Source organism: Schistocerca nitens, chromosome 1, assembly GCF_023898315.1.
Source record: "Schistocerca nitens isolate TAMUIC-IGC-003100 chromosome 1, iqSchNite1.1, whole genome shotgun sequence".
Lineage (NCBI taxonomy): Eukaryota > Metazoa > Arthropoda > Insecta > Orthoptera > Acrididae > Schistocerca > Schistocerca nitens.
This window is the reverse complement of record NC_064614.1, coordinates 6,819,607-6,837,860: the sequence shown is the minus strand read 5'-3', so window position 1 is coordinate 6,837,860 and position 18,254 is coordinate 6,819,607. Positions and strand designations below refer to the sequence as shown.

General features: G+C 43.9%; 1 protein-coding gene across 1 annotated transcript in view; it reads right to left on the bottom strand.

Annotated features, from left to right (window-relative positions):
- Positions 1-18,254, bottom strand: part of LOC126240414 (EF-hand calcium-binding domain-containing protein 4A-like) — a 794,844-nt gene that overhangs the window by 307,568 nt on the left and 469,022 nt on the right. The gene's annotated exons all lie outside the window — the stretch shown is intronic.

Below are 18,254 nucleotides of genomic sequence, written 5' to 3'. Positions count from 1 at the left end.
TTAAATTTTTGTGACTAAAGCTTAAGCGGTTGATATTTATCGTATACGTGACATGCAAGTAGTGTTTCCTCCTTGCACTGTTAGTCAGTACTTAAACTTTATATAAAAAAATTTTTGCTATAATTTTGTACTTATATTGCAGACCAATTTGAATATTTAATTTCTAACGAAGGCACTCACAGGGGTGTCAAAGAATGTCTCTAAGCACTATGGCACTTAACATCTGAGGTCATCAGTCCCCTAGACTTAGAACTACTTAAACCTAACTAACCTAAGGACATCACACATCCATGCCCCAGGCAGCATTCGAACCTGCGACCGCGGTGGCGCGGTTCCGGACTGAAGCGGCTAGAACCGCTCGGTCACAGAGGCCGGCTGGAGTGTACATCCCGGACTCGTATGAGACAGCACAGGTTTGCAGAACGCGATTGTCTCACGCGTCCTGTCCAGGCTTCTGATACTATTACCATCTTTTGACATTTGAGAATTTTGGTTAGAATACCGACTAATATTTGATCCGAAGGAGTCAGCGTCTCCTGTCAGTCTTTGAACAGTGGGACGGGCGAATTCACGAGAATTATATCACGTAATTACACTACTGTCCCTTTCGAACTTGATTAAAATATTAATACATGACTGATACGGTATTTATGTGTCACTAGAGAGAGTTCCCTCTGTGGATCCCAATATTGCGTCCACCTTTCAACAAAAGAGACAAAAAGGGCGAGACAACATTCCGCAGCGAATAACTCGGATGCCGAAGGTTCGCGAAAGTTTGCAGCTTTGGGGGTGAGGGGAGGAAACGCCGATCAGATGTGGGGGATGACGGAGGGTGGGATGGGTGGGCAGCGCGAGACACGTCGCAACTATTTCAATATCCGCAGCCAAGACACAAAAACTCGCGACGCAACTGCGCGCTGTCGGCCGGACAGGTCAGCGCCTCTCCCAGCGGGGGCGAAGAAGTAGCGGAGGGCGGGGTGGGGGTGGTTCGCAGAAGGTCATTCTTAGCACAATACATATTCCGTGTTACCCACTCCAACAGAACTGTCAACCCCAGAGCGTCCGCTCACCCTTAGTTCCAGGTGAGTATACTACCCCGCAGTACAGGGTCGGCCACAGGTTGCCAGCCGGCACGCAGGCCGTGGTGTGCGATCCGCGGCCGGGCCAAGCTTCGGCTAAGTTCTGTTCGTTCCTTCCAGGAAGTACTCGCTACAGCGCGGAACTTCATTTAGCACTGCAGCGTGACATTTTTCGGCCGTCACGAATCTCTTCAGTGCGGCAAAATCGCGGTGTCAGCTCTGTTTACCCTTCGCTATTTGTTCGTGGCATGAGGAACGTTCACAGATACAGTGGCTGTTCGCTCATAGAGAGGCAACTACCAATCTATCGTCACAGGCCTTTAAAAATGAATGTGAAAGACAGGACACAGCGATAATTCTCAATATTTATTATGCAACTGCGTAATCGATGTGTACCACAAATACACTACTGGCCATTACAACTGCCACACCAAGAAGAAATGCAGATAATAAACGGGTATTCATTGGACAAACATATTATACTAGAACTCACGTGTGATTACATTTTCACACAATTTAGGTCAATATATCCCGAGACATCAGTACCGAGAACAACCGCCTCTGGCCGTAATAACGGCCTTGATGCTCCTGGCCATTAAGTCAAACAGAGCTTGGATGGCGTGTACAGGTACAGCTGCCCATGCACCTTCAACACGGTACCACAGTTCACCAAAAGTAGTGACTGGCGTATTGTGACGAGCCAGTTGCTCGGCCACAATTGACCAGATGTTTTCAGTTGGTGAGAGATCTGGAGAATGTGCTGGCCAGGGCAGCAGTCGAACATTTTCTGTATCCAGAAAGGCGAGTACAGGACCTGCAACATGCGGTCGTGCGTTATCCTGCTGAAATGTAGGGTTTCGCAGGGATAGAATGAAGGGTAGAGCCACGGGTCGTAACACATCTGAAATGTAACGTCCACTGTTCAAAGTGCCGTCAGTGCGAACAAGAGGTGACCGAGACGTGTAACCAATGGCACCCCATACCATCATGCCGGGTGATATGCCAGTATGGCGATGACGAATACACGCTTCAACGCGATGTCGCCAAACACGGATGTGACCATCATGATGCTGTAAACAGAAACTGGATTCATCCGAAAAAATGACGTTTTGCCATTCGTGCAACCAGCTTCGTCGTTGAGTACACCATCGCAGGCGCTCCTGTCTGTGATGCAGCGTCAAGGATAACCGCAGCCATGGTCTCCGAGCTGATAGTCCATGCTGCTGCAAACGTCGTCGAACTGTTCGTGCAGATGGTTGTTGTCTTGCAAACGTCCCCATCTGTTGACTCAGGGATCGAGAAGTGGCTGCACGATCTATTACAGCCATATGGATAAGATGCCTGTTATCTCGACTGCTAGTGATACGAGGCCGTAGGGATCCAGCACGGCGTTCCGTAGTACCCTCATGAACCCAACGATTCCGTATTCTACTAACAGTCATTGGATCTCGACCAACGCGAGCAGCAATGTCGCGATACGATAAACCGCAATCGCGATAGGCTACATCCGACCTTTTATCAAAGTCGGAAACGTGATGGTACGCATTTCTCCTCCTTACACGAGGCATCACAACAACGTTTCACCAGGCACCGCCGGTCAACTGCTGTTTGTGTATGAGAAATCGGTTGGAAACTTTCCTCATGTCAGCACGTTGTAGGTGTCGCCATCGGCGCCCAACCTTGTGTTTGCTCTGAAAAGATAATCATTTGCATATCACAGCATCTTCTTCCTGTCGGTTAAATTTCCCGTCTGTAGCACGTCATCTTCGTGGTGTAGCAATTTTAATGGCCAGTATTGTATGATATGAAATGATATTGCATGCACAAAGAATTAAAAGACTTATTTGACGATGAAAGAACAAAAAAGTACAAAGACGCGTTTCATTGTTCTGTAGATCACGAAACGCTCTGTGTACATTTTCAGGCATGGAGCACGTAAAGAAACAGGTGATAAGACTAGTAATATTTCTGAAGTCGCTCGCATTATTCCACGGTCAGTTGCGAGAGTGTCTGATGGAACTAAACGAAGAATATTGGGTCTCTATACAGAGTGAAGAAAAATTCGCGCACCCGGACTTTGCAACCCGATTCCTCAAATACTAGCAATACAAAAATGTCTGTCACAAAATTTCCTCCTGCGCATATTTCTATCAGTGAATGGACGTTAAAGACTGGCAATCTGGCAACACTGTAATCAAATGTACGGTAATTATCCCTGTCAGGATACGCCAGTAGATCTGTGTAGTTGGTGCAATGGACTGCGTTTTGGGTTAGCACGCAGGAGGTCGAGGGTCCGATTCTGAGTCAAAGCTTATTTGTTTTTATTTGCTAAAAGTAGTCTGCGTGATATCGTATCTGGCGTCTTAATCGTCATACGGCAATCACAGTGGATTTCCTACAAAACATTGGCAATTACGTACTACGAACACAGAAAAGGAAGAACAATCGTTTCCAATGGTCAGCTTTTAAAGAGACCTTTTGCATGTCGTGGGCGCAAACTGTTTGTGTGTTGGTTTGTACCGTCCTCTAGTGGCCCATCTATTAATACCATTAATTCGTGCCACGTTCAGGTCCATCACATTTCGTTAGGACCTTACGTCACCAGTATGGCTACCAATGTGCTTTGCAAATAATTTCGATGGAACCACTGGGGGAGAGCACCCAGAAAACAAGTTTGGAATCTAACAGATGTACAGGCGCGAAACAATTCGTGTCCACAACGTGCCAACGCCTTCTTTAAACGTTGACCAATGAAAACGATAGTTCTTCCATTCCTGTGTTCCTAGTACGTAACTGCAGATGTTTTGTAGAAGATCCACTGTAATGACTGTATGACCATTAAGACTCCAGATACCGTACTATGCAGACTAGCCTTAGCAAACAAACACAAATAAGTCTCGACCTGGAGTGCTTTTCACTGCACCAACCGCACAGTGCTATTGCTATATCCTGACAGAGGTACTTACCGTACATGTGATTACAGTGTTGCCAGATTGCCAATCTTTCACGTCCACTTACTGCTCGAAATAATCGCGATGAAATTTAGCGACAGACACTTTTGTACTGCCAGTATGTCAGGAATCGCGTTGTGAAGTCCGAGTACGCGAATTTTTCTTCACCCTGTATACGTAATACTAAAAATTACGTTGCTTAAGTCAAGGGGCCTAGCAGTGTTTTTCTTTTTAAAACCTGATATTGCCGAATTTATGAAGGAAAAAGGAGTGCAGGAACGAAAATACAGCAACCAGAATGAACTGAAGACCACGCATTTTAAGTGGATTTGACCGTACACTGTCCACAGGAAGACACTGCAAGGTGAGAAACAATTTATTTCTCATTTGTGGGGATGACTTTAAAAAGTAAATCGCATTGTGGAAGGCTCCGTCCATTTCTCTAAGCTAACTGGCTTTAAAGAAAACACGAGATTTGAAGAATTCATTGTTGCCTTCAAGCAATTCGAAGGCTAATTTCCTAAACGTTTCTGAGGACACTGCCAATCTTGCATCTGTTTTCGAACTGTTTTCGAGACGGTCTGGCATTTCCGTTAAAAGCGCACCTGTGCAGGTGCAAATGTAACTGATTTATCTGCAACGCTTTTACCATTATTAGCTTCTGCAAATTCTCATCGATTTCGGCCTTCGTACTATGCTATTATCAAGTACGTCTGAAAGTTATACTGTAGAGAAGCGACGTTAAATGACCATATGAATTTGCTCCTCTGCAGCATAACTTTCAGTTGCACTTGATAATAGCATAGCACGAAGGCCGAAACCGGTCGTGTGAACATAATGAAGTTCTAAAACAAGCACCTCAAGCGACTTTTCATCAATTACAATCCCTTTCTGTTAAAACCGACAAGGATGTCTACATCGTTTTCCCGAGGGAGAGTTACCACGTATGCATAATGATTTTGCAATTGTTGATAAAGTATTTCGATCAAAATACGTATGTGGATGGATTTTTTCGATTGTGAAACTGAGTAAGTCACGTTTACGTGGGAACCTGAGTGAAATTGTCTCCGTTTGTCTGAAAGCCGACAAATGGGGGAGTTAAAAATTATATTACGTCTTCAGCGTGCCAAAAACAGTGAAGTAATAGTGAAAATTTGTTCCGTTTGTTATCTTCTTTGTTGATATACACTGAAGCGCCAAAGAATCTGGTACAGGCATGCGTATTCAAATACAGAGGTATGTAAACAGGCAGAATACGCCGCTGCGGTCGACAACGCCTATATAAGACGACAAGTGTTTGGCGCAGTTAGTCGGCGCCGAGTGATTGACATAGCAGCTCGCGGGTAGCGATGAAGTGGGGACTTTCCCGTACGACCATTTCACGAGTATACCGTGAATATCAGGTATCCGTTAAAACATCAAATCTCCGACATCCATGCGGCCGGTAAAAGATCCTGCAAGAACGGGATCAACGACGACTGAAGAGAATTGTTCAGCGCGACAGAAGTGCAACCCTTCTGCAAGTTGCTGCAGGTTTCAATGCTGGGCCATCAACAAGTGTTAGCGTGCGAACCATTCAACGAAACATCATTGATACGGGCTTTCGGAGCCGAAGACACACTCGTGTATCCGTAATGACGGCGCGACACAAAGCTTTACGCCTCGCCTGGGCCCGTCAAGACCGACATTGGATTGTTGATGACTGGAAACATGTTGCCTCATCGGACGAGTCTCGTTTCAAATTGTATCAAGCGGATGGCCCTCTTTGGCTCCACTTGAAATGATAATTAAATCAAGACCCTAAGCTCTCAACGGGGACAGTTGAAAATTTCTGCCCCGACCTGGACTCGAACCCGGGACCTCCTGCTTACATGGCAGACGCTCTATCCGACTGGGGCACCGAGGACACACAGCATAGTGTGGCTGCAGGTACTTATCTCTGGCTCGCTCCCAGTGAGACCCACACTTCCAACTTACTGTCCACACACTACATTCGTAGTGCCCCAGCCCATTACACTCATTACTCGCGGCAGACAATCATACCGAGTCCCGTAAGAGTTTAGGCAATGCGTGTGCATCCGCACAGAAGAAGAATGTCAATGACCGGTTTGCCTTAACTATATGAAGAGATTCTGGCATGTCCGAAAGGACAGATACCATCTTCATATTGGCTCAATTTTGTCAAGAAAGCACTGTTATGCATACTCCAAACGAATTTTCACCATGCCTGCTGCTGTTTAACATGGATTTCTTCTTGATTGTTACGTTCATCTGCAAATCATTGGCCTATGACGTAATTAGATGTGATTTCATTGAACCATGAATTATTGTATTTTGTAGCCCAGAAATACACTACCGGCCATTAAATTTGCTACACCTCGAAGATGACGTGCTACAGACACGAAATTTAATCGATAGGAAGAAGATGCTGTGATATGCAAATGATTAGCTTTTCAGAGCATTCACACAAGGTTGGCGCCGGTGGCGACACCTACAACGTACTGATATGACGAAAGTTTCCAACCGATTTCTCATACACAAACAGCAGTTGACCGGCGTTGCCGGCCGAAGTGGCCGTGCGGTTAAAGGCGCTGCAGTCTGGAACCGCAAGACCGCTACGGTCGCAGGTTCGAATCCTGCCTCGGGCATGGATGTTTGTGATGTCCTTAGGTTAGTTAGGTTTAACTAGTTCTAAGTTCTAGATTAGATTAGATTAGATTTACTTTCATTCCAATTGATCCGTAGTGAGGAGGTCCTCCAGGATGTGGAACATGTCAGAAAAACAACAATACATGACAAATATTTACAACTAAAACAAATAAGCTAATGTACCATTCCACAGGTCCCAAGTGGAATGATCGTCATTTTTTAATGAACACTAAGAGTCATTTTACAAATACTAATGCACTGAATTTAAAATAAAAAAGTTTTTTATTTATTTATAAGGTAATACAACTACTGTAATACTTATTTACAATGAACACATTACTGCACTGAAATTGTGCAGAAGTTATGTTGTACTTATATACAAATCAGTTGGTTTTACTAAGAAATTCATCAATGGAGTAGAAGGAGTTGGCCACCAATAAATCCTTTAGGCTTCTCTTAAACTGAATTTCATTGGTTGTTAAGCTTTTTATGGCTGCTGGCAAGTTATTGAAAATGTGTGTTCCTGAATAATGCACACCTTTTTGTACAAGACTTTAAATCCTTGTGAAGATTATTCTTATTTCTAGTATTGATTCCATGAATTGAGCTGTTGGTTTGAAAAAGTGATATATTTTTAATGACAAATTTCATTAAGGAATAAATATATTGGGAAGCAGTAGTTAGTATCCCCAGTTCCCTAAACAGGCTTCTGCAGGATGTTCTTGAGTTCACACCACATATAACTCTCACTGCACGGTTTTGTGCCCGGAAAACTTTAGCTTGGCTTGATGAATTACCCCAAAAAGTAATCCCATATGACATTATGGAATGAAAGTAAGCATAGTATGCCAGCTTTTTCATTTTTATATCCCCTATGTCTGACAAAATTCGCATTGCAAACAGAGATTTGTTAAGACGCTTCAGCAGTTCTGTGGTGTGCTCCTCCCAGTTGAATTTATTATCAAGCTGTAATCCCAAGAATTTAACACTGTCCACTTCTTCTATCTTCTTGTCATCGTATGTTAGACATATACTCTTGGGACACCCCTTACAAGTTCTGAACTGCATGTAGTGTGTTTTTTCAAAGTTTAGTGACAAAGAATTGGCTAGGAACCAGTGATTAATGTACACAAATATTTTATTGGCTGATCTTTCTAAGACTACATTTGACTTGCTATTTATTGCAATGTTTGTATCATCGGCAAACAAAACAAACTTGGCATCTGGTAATGTTACTGATGAAAGGTCATTGATATACACAAGAAAAAGTAAGGGCCCCAAAATGGAACCTTGTGGGACCCCACATGTAATTAGTTCCCAGTTGGATAAGGCCTGATAGCTTGATACATGTCTCTTTCCTAATAACACCCTTTGTTTCCTGCCAGAGATATAAGATTTGAACCATTTTGCATCATTTCCTGTTATACTATAATATTCTAGTTTACTTAAAAGGATATTGTGATTTACACAGTCAAATGCCTTTGACAGATCACAAAATATACCAGTTGCCTGCAATTTTTTGTCTAATGAATTAAGCACAAATGGTTCAAATGGCTCTGAGCACTATGGGACTCAACTGCTGTGGTCATCAGTCCCCTAGAACTTAGAACTACTTAAACCTAACTAACCTAATGACAGCACACACATCCATGCCCGAGGCAGGATTCGAACCTGCGACCGTAGCAGTCGCACGGTTCCGGACTGCGCGCCTAGAACCGCGAGACCACCGCGGCCGGCGAATTAAGCACATTTTCACTGTAAGTGTAGATAGCCTTCTCAATATCAGAACCTTTTAGAAATCCAAACTGTGACTTTGACAGTATGTTATTTGAGATAAGATGGTTATAAAGACGACTGTACATTACTTTTTCGAAAATTTTTGAGAATGCTGGCAACAGCGAAATTGGACGGAAATTTGATGCTATTTCTTTATCTCCCTTCTTAAACAGTGGCTTAACTTCAGCATATTTCAGCCATTCAGGAAATATTCCACTAATAAACGACTGGTTACACAGATAGCTTAATATGTTACTTAGCTCAGAATCACATTCTTTAATTAACTTTGTTGATATTTCATCATACCCACTAGATGTTTTTGATTTTAAAGATTTTATGATGGACATTATTTCTGTTGGGGTAGTGAGGGTCAAATCCATATTAAGGAAGTTACTTGAAATGTCTGGTCTAAGGTAATCCATAGCAGCATCTACCGAACCTGACAACCCCATCTTTTCAGTAACAGTTATATAATGTTTGTTAAAAAGTTCTGCAACACTATACACATCTGTCACCAATGTATCATTTACTCTTAATGCTATTTGTTCCTCTTCATGTCTGGTTCTACCGGTCTCCTCCTTCACTATATCCCATATTGTCTTTATTTTGTTATCTGATATGACTATCTTTTCCTTGTAATATATTTGCTTTGACATCCGTATTACAGTCTTTAATATTTTGCAGTATTTCTTATAATGTGCTATAGCATCAACATTGGAAATGTTTCGGAGTGACATATACAGTTTTCTTTTTGTTTTACAAGATACCCCTATTCCTCGAGTAATCCATGGCTTCTTTGTTGACTTTGCTCTAACCTTGGTAAGTTTTGGGGGAAAGCAGTGTTCGAATAAGGTAAGCACTTTATTAGCAAAAATGTTATATTTTTCATTCATGCCATGAACGCTGTAAACATCAGTCCATGAATGTCTCTAAGGAGTGTCCTAAAATAATCAATTTTTGGCTTACTGATTACCCTTTTGAGCTCAGAGTTAACAGATTTGATATCCTGTTCAGTATTAACATTTAACAGAAGGAACTGCATGTCATGGTCTGAGAGGCCATTGACTATTGGTTTTGTAATATAATTTTGTTCATTGGACTTTTCTATAAATATATTATCAATGGCTGTTTGTGAGCAAGTGGCTATCCTAGTGGGGAACTTTACTGTGGGAATTAAGTTGAATGATAGTGTTACTAACTCAAACAAGTTCTTATTGGGAGAGTCTTTAAGGAAATCTACATTGAAATCACCAGCAACCACTATTTCTTTGTTTTTGGTTGTTAAATGGGCCAGTACAGCTTCAAGGTGGTTGACAAACAGATTAAAGTTACCTGCAGGTGCTCGATATACACTTAATATTATGAAGGATTTTTTGTGAAATTCTACTTCTGTTGCACATGCTTCCATATGCTGTTCTAGACAAAATTTATGAATATCTATGTTCTTAAATTTATGACATTTCCTGATGAATGTGGCAACTCCTCCTTTCTCCATTTCTGATCTACAAAAGTGAGATGCTAACCTAAACCCTGTAACACTTAAAAGTTCTATACCAGTGGTCACATGATGTTCAGAGAGGCAGATTATGTCAGCTGGGTTTGAAGACTCTAATTCATCTATGCAGATAGTTAATTCATTAATTTTATTTCTCAGTCCTCGAATATTTTGATGCAATAAAGATAGCTGACATTTCTCATTGACTGAGTTAAAATTGGGTGGAGTTAAAATATCTGCTGACAGTTGAAAATTCTTAACCAATGGCTGTTTATGCTGATGTAATAAGCTGGAATTATGTTTTTTGATTTCTTTCTCAAACTGAAGATTTGTCTCAGTTCTAACCTCTCTTAAAATTTGCTTTCTTTCTGTCCTCCCTACCCTAAAAAAGGGTCTTTTCTGAATCCTATAACCACTGGTATTTTACCACTCATGACAGTGCCTCCCCCCTTTAACTTTCCTGCTATTTCCCCAGCCAATTTACCCTTCCCCTTCGTGTTGAGGTGAAGGCCATGCCTAGTATAATCCCACCTACTGAGAGAATCAACAGGAACCACACCAATGTGTGACCCCGCACCCGACATGAGCAGCCGTTCCAGCTCCAAATTAACTCTCTTGACAGAAGAGTTCAAATGAGGTCGGTCATGGCGCCCAAGAACAGATACAAACTCAACACTAGTATGCCTCGATGCTGATGCAATCTTCGCCAGGTCACATTCTATACTGTACCCAGGATCTCTGTCAATACTGTTACCTGCCCCACCCACTATAACCACGGTGTCTTCCTTAGTGAAATCTTTGCAAAGTGATCCTAAATCCTCTGTCACCTGCTCCAGACCAGCACTAGGTTTAAAAAAATTGGTGACCTGGTATTCTGATCCTAGTTCATCCTGCAAAAGTTGGCCAACACCTCTTCCATGGGAACTACCTAACAACAACACTTTCTTTCTCTTTACTGATTTCCCTACATTCTTACTTTTCAATTTGCTGCTGAAAGTTTGTTGTGCCCTGTCTACACCTGCAACTGCTTGAGGCTCACCAGCTTCTAACTGAAGCAACAGGTCAAATCTATTTTCCACATTCACCATAAAGCTGTCAGACAAAGTTCTGGGCCTGTTCCTCCTGTTGCCTGTTGCCACTTCCCACCTCTCTTTACCCTTCTCCCTCCTTAACCTGTCAAGATCTCCCCTGGCCTTGTCTAACTCAGCCTGAAGGGCGGCAATTTTCCCCTCCTGTTCTAGTATCTTCCTATCTCTACTACAAATCCTACAAAACCACTGATGAGTCTCATTTACTTCCCCTATTCCCACGCCACTACAGTCACCCACATGGAAAAAACTACAGCACCCATCACACCAAAGCCCCGACCTAACAATTCTACGGCAAGTCAAGCACTTTTCACTCATGATAAACGTAATAGTTTATTAAGAATAAGTCAGTTAAATTACAGATAAACACGAAAATATGGTTACACAAATTTGGCCTATACGCAACTGTTTACGCAACTGTGTGTAAACAAAAACAAAAGTGCAAAGTTTCTGAAACAACAACTTAAACTTTACGCTACTTTCCGGAAATGCTAGTTAAATAATGAAGAGGTACGCTAAGTTAAATTGCTGGAGAGAGCAAGGAACAACTAAACGAAATTCTATAGATTTGCTTCAGCAGAACGTAAACAGAAAATACGACTGTACGGTCTTTTCGTGTTTTCTGCTATATTACGTAAAGAAAAATGAAACCTTTAATGGTAGACTTAAACGGCACACTAATATACTTATTTACCACGTATTCAGTACTAATCTATATGTTTTATAATCTAAAATGACTTATCTTTACGATAGGAAGACTAATGACCTCAGCAGTTGAGTCCCATAGTGTTCAGAGCCATTTGAACCATTTGACCGGCGTTGCCGGGTGAAACGTTGTTGTGATGCCTCGTGTAAGGAGGAGAAATGCGTACCATCACGTTTCCGACTTTGATAAAGGTGGGATTGTAGCCTATCGCGACTGCGGTTTATCGTATCCCGACATTGCTGCTCGCGTTGGTCGACATCCAATGATTGTTAGCAGAATATGGAACCGGTGGGTTCAGGAGCGTAATACTGAACGCCGTGCTGGATCCCAACAGCCTCGTATCTCTAGCAGTCGAGATGACCGGCATCTTATCCGCAAGGCTGTAACGGATCGTGCAGCCAAGTCCCGACAACAACCACCTGCACGAACAGTTCGACGGCGTTTGCAGCAGCATGGACTATCAGCTCGGAGACCATGGCTGCGGTTACCCTTGACGCTGCATCACAGACAGGAGCGCCTGCGATTGTGTACTCAACGACGAACCTGGGTGCACGAATGGCAAAACGTCATTTTTTCGGATGAATCCAGGTTCTGTTTACAGCATCATGATGGTAGCATCCGTGTTTGGCGACATCGCGCTGAACGCACATTGGAAGCGTGTATTCGTCATCGCCATACTGGCGTATCACCCGGGGTGATGGTATGGGGTACCATTGGTCACACGTCTCGGTCACCTCTTGTTCGGATTGACGGCACTTTGAACAGTGGACGTTACATTTCAGATGTGTTACGACCCGTGGCTCTACCCTTTATTCGATCCCTGCGAAACCCTACATTTCAGTAGGATAATGCACGACCGCATGCCGCAGGTCCTGTATGGGCCTTTCTGGATACAGAAAATGTTCGACTGCTGCCCTGACCGCACATCCTCCAGACCTCTGACCAACTGAAAACGTCTGGTCAATGGTGGCCGAGCAACTGCCTTGTCACAATACGCCAGTCAATACTCTTGATGAACTGTGGTATCGTGTTGAAGCTGCATGGACAGCTGTACCTGTACACGCCATCCAAGCTCTGTTTGACTCAGTGCCCAGGCGTATCAAGGCCGTCATTGCGGACAGAGGTGGTTTTCTGGGTACTGATTTCTCAGGATCTATGCACCCAAATTGCGTGAAAATGTAATCACATGTCAGTTCTAGTATAATATATTTGTTCCATGAATACCCGTTTATTATCTGCATTTCTTCGTGGTGTAGCAATTTTAATGGCCTGTAGTGTATTTTATAGCCCAGAAGTATTATTATTTTCGGCAAGCCGGGGTTTGTGGGAAATCGTTAGATTTTTTGTGGCGTGTGAGTTTTACTGATAGCCTTCTTAAGTTACGAGCTATAGAACCCATGTTTACAGGGCATTTTTTTGCTTGTGTTGGTCCATACTACCTCCTCCCAGAATAATGAATGCAAAGAGCTTCCAGTAGAAAGAAGATAACTGTCGGCGGTATCAGAATGATTTTCGCTTACGACTTCCGACTTGGTCGTCTCCGGAGTATGCGTCTCTGGGAGTACGCGTACGGAACGATTTGAAGTGGAATGATAATATAAAATTAATTGTTGGCAAGGCGGGTGCCAGGTTGAGACTGATTGGAAGAGTCCTTAGAAAATTTAGTCCATCAACAAAGGAGGTGGCTTACAAAACACTCGTTAGACCTATACTTCAGTATTGCTCATCAGTGTGGGATCCGTACCAGGTCGGGTTGACAGAGGAGATAGAGAAGATCCAAAGAAGAGCGGCGCGTTTCGTCACAGGGTTATTTGGTAAGCGTGATAGCGTTACGGAGATGTTTAGCAAACTCAAGTGGCAGACTCTGCAAGAGAGGCGCTCTGCATCGCGGTGTAGCTTGCTGTCCAGGTTTCGAGAGGGTGCGTTTCTGGATGAGGTATCGAATATATTGCTTCCCCCTACTTATAGCTCCCGAGTAGATCACGAATGTAAAATTAGAGAGATTCAAGCGCACACGGAGGCTTTCCGGCAGTCGTTCTTCCCGCGAACCATACGCGACTGGAACAGGAAAGGGAGGTAATGACAGTGGCACGTAAAGTGCCCTCCGCCAGACACCATTGGGTGGCTTGCGGAGTATAAATGTAGATGTAGATGTAGAACAGGGTCCCTTAGCATAAATTAACACGTTCGGTGCCCCGCCCTGCCAGGCGCGGTAGATCGGGCAACGGCAGGCGGTCCACCCTACGCGTAGCGTGTTCTCTCGACAGCGTCTAGTCTATGTTTTGTTTACATCTACATCTACATCTATACTCCGCGAGCCACCTTACGGTGTGTGGCGGAGGGTACTTATTGTACGACTATCTGATCCCCCCTTCCCTGTTCCATTCACGAATTGTGCGTGGGAAGAACGACTGCTTGTAAGTCTCCGTATTTGCTCTAATTTCTCGGATCTTTTCGTTGTGATCATTACGCGAGATATATGTGGGCGGTAGTAATATGTTGCCCATCTCTTCCCGGAATGTGCTCTCTCGTAATTGCGATAATAAACCTCTCCGTATTGCGTAACGCCTTTCTTGAAGTGTCCGCCACTGGAGCTTGTTCGGCATCTCCGTAACGCTCTCGCGCTGACTAAATGTCCCCATGACGAATCGCGCTGCTTTTCGCTGGATCATGTCTATCTCTTCTATTAATCCAACCTGGTAAGGGTCCCATACTGATGAGCAATACTCAAGAATCGGACGAACAAGCGTTTTGTAAGCTACTTCTTTCGTCGATGAGTCACATTTTCTTAGAATTCTTCCTATGAATCTCAACCTGGCGCCTGCTTTTCCCACTATTTGTTTTATGTGATCATTCCACTTCAGATCGCTCCGGATAGTAACTCCTAAGTATTTTACGGTCGTTACCGCTTCCAATGATTTACCACCTATGGCATAATCGTACTGGAATGGATTTCTGCCCCTATGTATGCGCATTATATTACATTTATCTACGTTTAGGGAAAGCTGCCAGCTGTCGCACCATTCATTAATCCTCTGCAGGTCTTCCTGGAGTACGTACGAGTCTTCTGATGTTGCTACTTTCTTGTAGACAACCGTGTCATCTGCAAATAGCCTCACGGAGCTACCGATGTTGTCAACTAAGTCATTTATGTATATTGTAAACAATAAAGGTCCTATCACGCTTCCTTGCGGTACTCCCGAAATTACCTCTACATCTGCAGATTTTGAACCGTTAAGAATGACATGTTGTGTTCTTTCTTCTAGGAAATCCTGAATCCAATCACAAACCTGGTCCGATATTCCGTAAGCTCGTATTTTTTTCACTAAACGTAAGTGCGGAACCGTATCAAATGCCTTCCTGAAGTCCAGGAATACGGCATCAATCTGCTCGCCAGTGTCTACGGCACTGTGAATTTCTTGGACAAATAGGGCGAGCTGAGTTTCACATGATCTCTGTTTGCGGAATCCATGTTGGTTATGATGAAGGAGATTTGTATTATCTAAGAACGTCATAATACGAGAGCACAAAACATGTTCCATAATTCTACAACAGATTGACGTAAGCGAAATAGGCCTATAATTATTCGCATCTGATTTATGACCCTTCTTGAAAATGGGAACGACCTGCGCTTTCTTCCAGTCGCTAGGTACTTTACGTTCTTCCAGAGATCTACGATAAATTGCTGATAGAAAGGGGGCAAGTTCTTTAGCATAATCACTGTAGAATCTTACAGGTATCTCGTCTGGTCCGGATGCTTTTCCGCTACTAAGTGATAGCAGTTGTTTTTCAATTCCGATATCGTTTATTTCAATATTTTCCATTTTGGCGTCCGTGCGACGGCTGAAGTCAGGGACCGTGTTACGATTTTCCGCAGTGAAACAGTTTCGGAACACTGAATTCAGTATTTCTGCCTTTCTTCGGTCGTCCTCTGTGTCGGTGCCATCGTGGTCAACGAGTGACTGAATAGGGGATTTAGATCCGCTTACCGATTTTACATATGACCAAAACTTTTTAGGGTTCTTGTTTAGATTGTTTGCCAATGTTTTATGTTCGAATTCGTTGAATGCTTCTCTCATTGCTCTCTTTACGCTCTTTTTCGCTTCGTTCAGCTTTTCCTTATCAGCTATGATTCGACTACTCTTAAACCTATGATGAAGCTTTCTTTGTTTCCGTAGTACCTTTCGTACATGATTGTTATACCACGGTGGATCTTTCCCCTCGCTTTGGACCTTAGTCGGTACGAACTTATCTAAGGCGTACTGGACGATGTTTCTGAATTTTTTCCATTTTTGTTCCACATCCTCTTCCTCAGAAATGAACGTTTGATGGTGGTCACTCAGATATTCTGCGATTTGTGCCCTATCACTCTTGTTAAGCAAATATTTTTTCCTTCCTTTCTTGGCATTTCTTATTACACTTGTAGTCATTGATGCAACCACTGACTTATGATCACTGATACCCTCTTCTACATTCACGGAGTCGAAAAGTTCCGGTCTATTTGTTGCTATGAGGTCTAAAACGTTAGCTTCACGAGTTGGTTCTCTAACTATCTGCTCGAAGTAATTCTCGGACAAGGCAGTCAGGATAATGTCACAAGAGTCTCTGTCCCTGGCTCCAGTTCTGATTGTGTGACTATCCCATTCTATACCTGGTAGATTGAAGTCTCCCCCTATTACAATAGTATGATCACGAAACTTCTTCACGACGTTCTGCAGGTTCTCTCTGAGGCGCTCAACTACTACGGTTGCTGATGCAGGTGGTCTATAGAAGCATCCGACTATCATATCTGACCCACCTTTGATACTTAACTTAACCCAGATTATTTCACATTCGCATTCGCTAATAACTTCACTGGATATTATTGAATTCTTTACTGCTATAAATACTCCTCCACCATTGGCGTTTATCCTATCCTTGCGGTATATATTCCATTCTGTGTCTAGGATTTCGTTACTGTTCACTTCCGGTTTTAACCAACTTTCCGTTCCTAATACTATATGCGCACTATTTCCTTCAATAAGCGATACTAATTCAGGAACCTTGCCCTGGATACTCCTGCAGTTTACCAATATTACGTTAACTTTTCCTGTTTTTGGTCTCTGAGGACGGACGTTCTTTATCAACGATGCTGATGTTCTCTCTGGTAAGCCGTCAGGTATTTTATCGTTTCGCCCAAGGGGGGGTCCCTCTAACCTAAAAAACCCCCGTGTGCACGCCACACGTACTCTGCTACCCTAGTAGCTGCTTCCGGTGTGTAGTGCACGCCTGACCTGTCTAGGGGGGCCCTACAGTTCTCCACCCAATAACGGAGGTCGATGAATTTGCAACCATTATAGTCGCAGAGTCGTCTGAGCCTCTGGTTTAGACCCTCCACACGGCTCCAAACCAGAGGACCGCGATCGACTCTGGGCACTATGCTGCAGATATTAAGCTCAGCTTGCACTCCGCGTGCGATGCTGGTTGTCTTCACCAAATCAGCCAGCCGCCGGAAGGAACCAAGGATGGCCTCAGAACCCAAGCGGCAGGCGTCATTCGTTCCGACATGTGCTACTATCTGCAGCCGGTCACACCCAGTGCGTTCAATAGCTGCCGGAAGGGCCTCCTCCACATTACGGACGAGACCCCCCGGCAAGCACACCGAGTGCACACTGGCATTCTTCCCCGACCTACCCGCTATTTTCCTGAGGGGCTCCATAACCCGCCTAACGTTGGAGCTCCCTATAACTAATAGGCCCGCCCTCTGTGACTGTCGGGACCTTGCCGGAGAAACGGCCACTGGCCCAACAGGCGAGGCATCCTGTGGTGGCTCGGAAACGATGTCATCACCACTAGGAAACACCCCGTACCTGTTGGAAAGGGGTAAGGCAGCTGCCACGCGGCCAGATCCCACCTTCGCCTTTCGGCCAGGCACACGCGAGCCCACCACTGTCCGCCATTCACCCTGGAGTGATGGCTGACCGGTAAGATGCTCACTGCCGGAAGACGCAGCGACATCAGGGGTTCCATGTGATTCCAAGGCCACCGAAGTAGGCATAGGTCTCACCACAGTTGCCCCAACGCCACTACGAGCCGACGCCTGCGCCTCGAGCTCGATGAGCCTAACAGACAAAGCCTCCACCTGCCCCCGAAGAGTGGCCAATTCTCCTTGCGTCCGCTCACAACAACCACAGTCCCTACACATGACTATGTTTACCCTACTCTATACGGTGACAAATTCCCAAGAATCTTCTGATGAGCTACTCTGATAATCAAGAAACACTCACTGAAATACGAGACGCGAAAACTACGCTAGGTTTTCCCAGAAAAACTATTTAAAAGCTAAGCGCAGCAAATAAGTACAAAATAAATTTCTCTCCTAACGATCAAGAACTGTTAGTTTCTATGCAGAGCAGATAAACACAAATAGAATCCCTTCCTTAGTGGAAGGTCGTAAACAAAATGCAAAATAAACGCTTTATACAAACAGTACTCGCTGCTGCTGGTGCTCTCGCTCTGGCTGTCACTGTG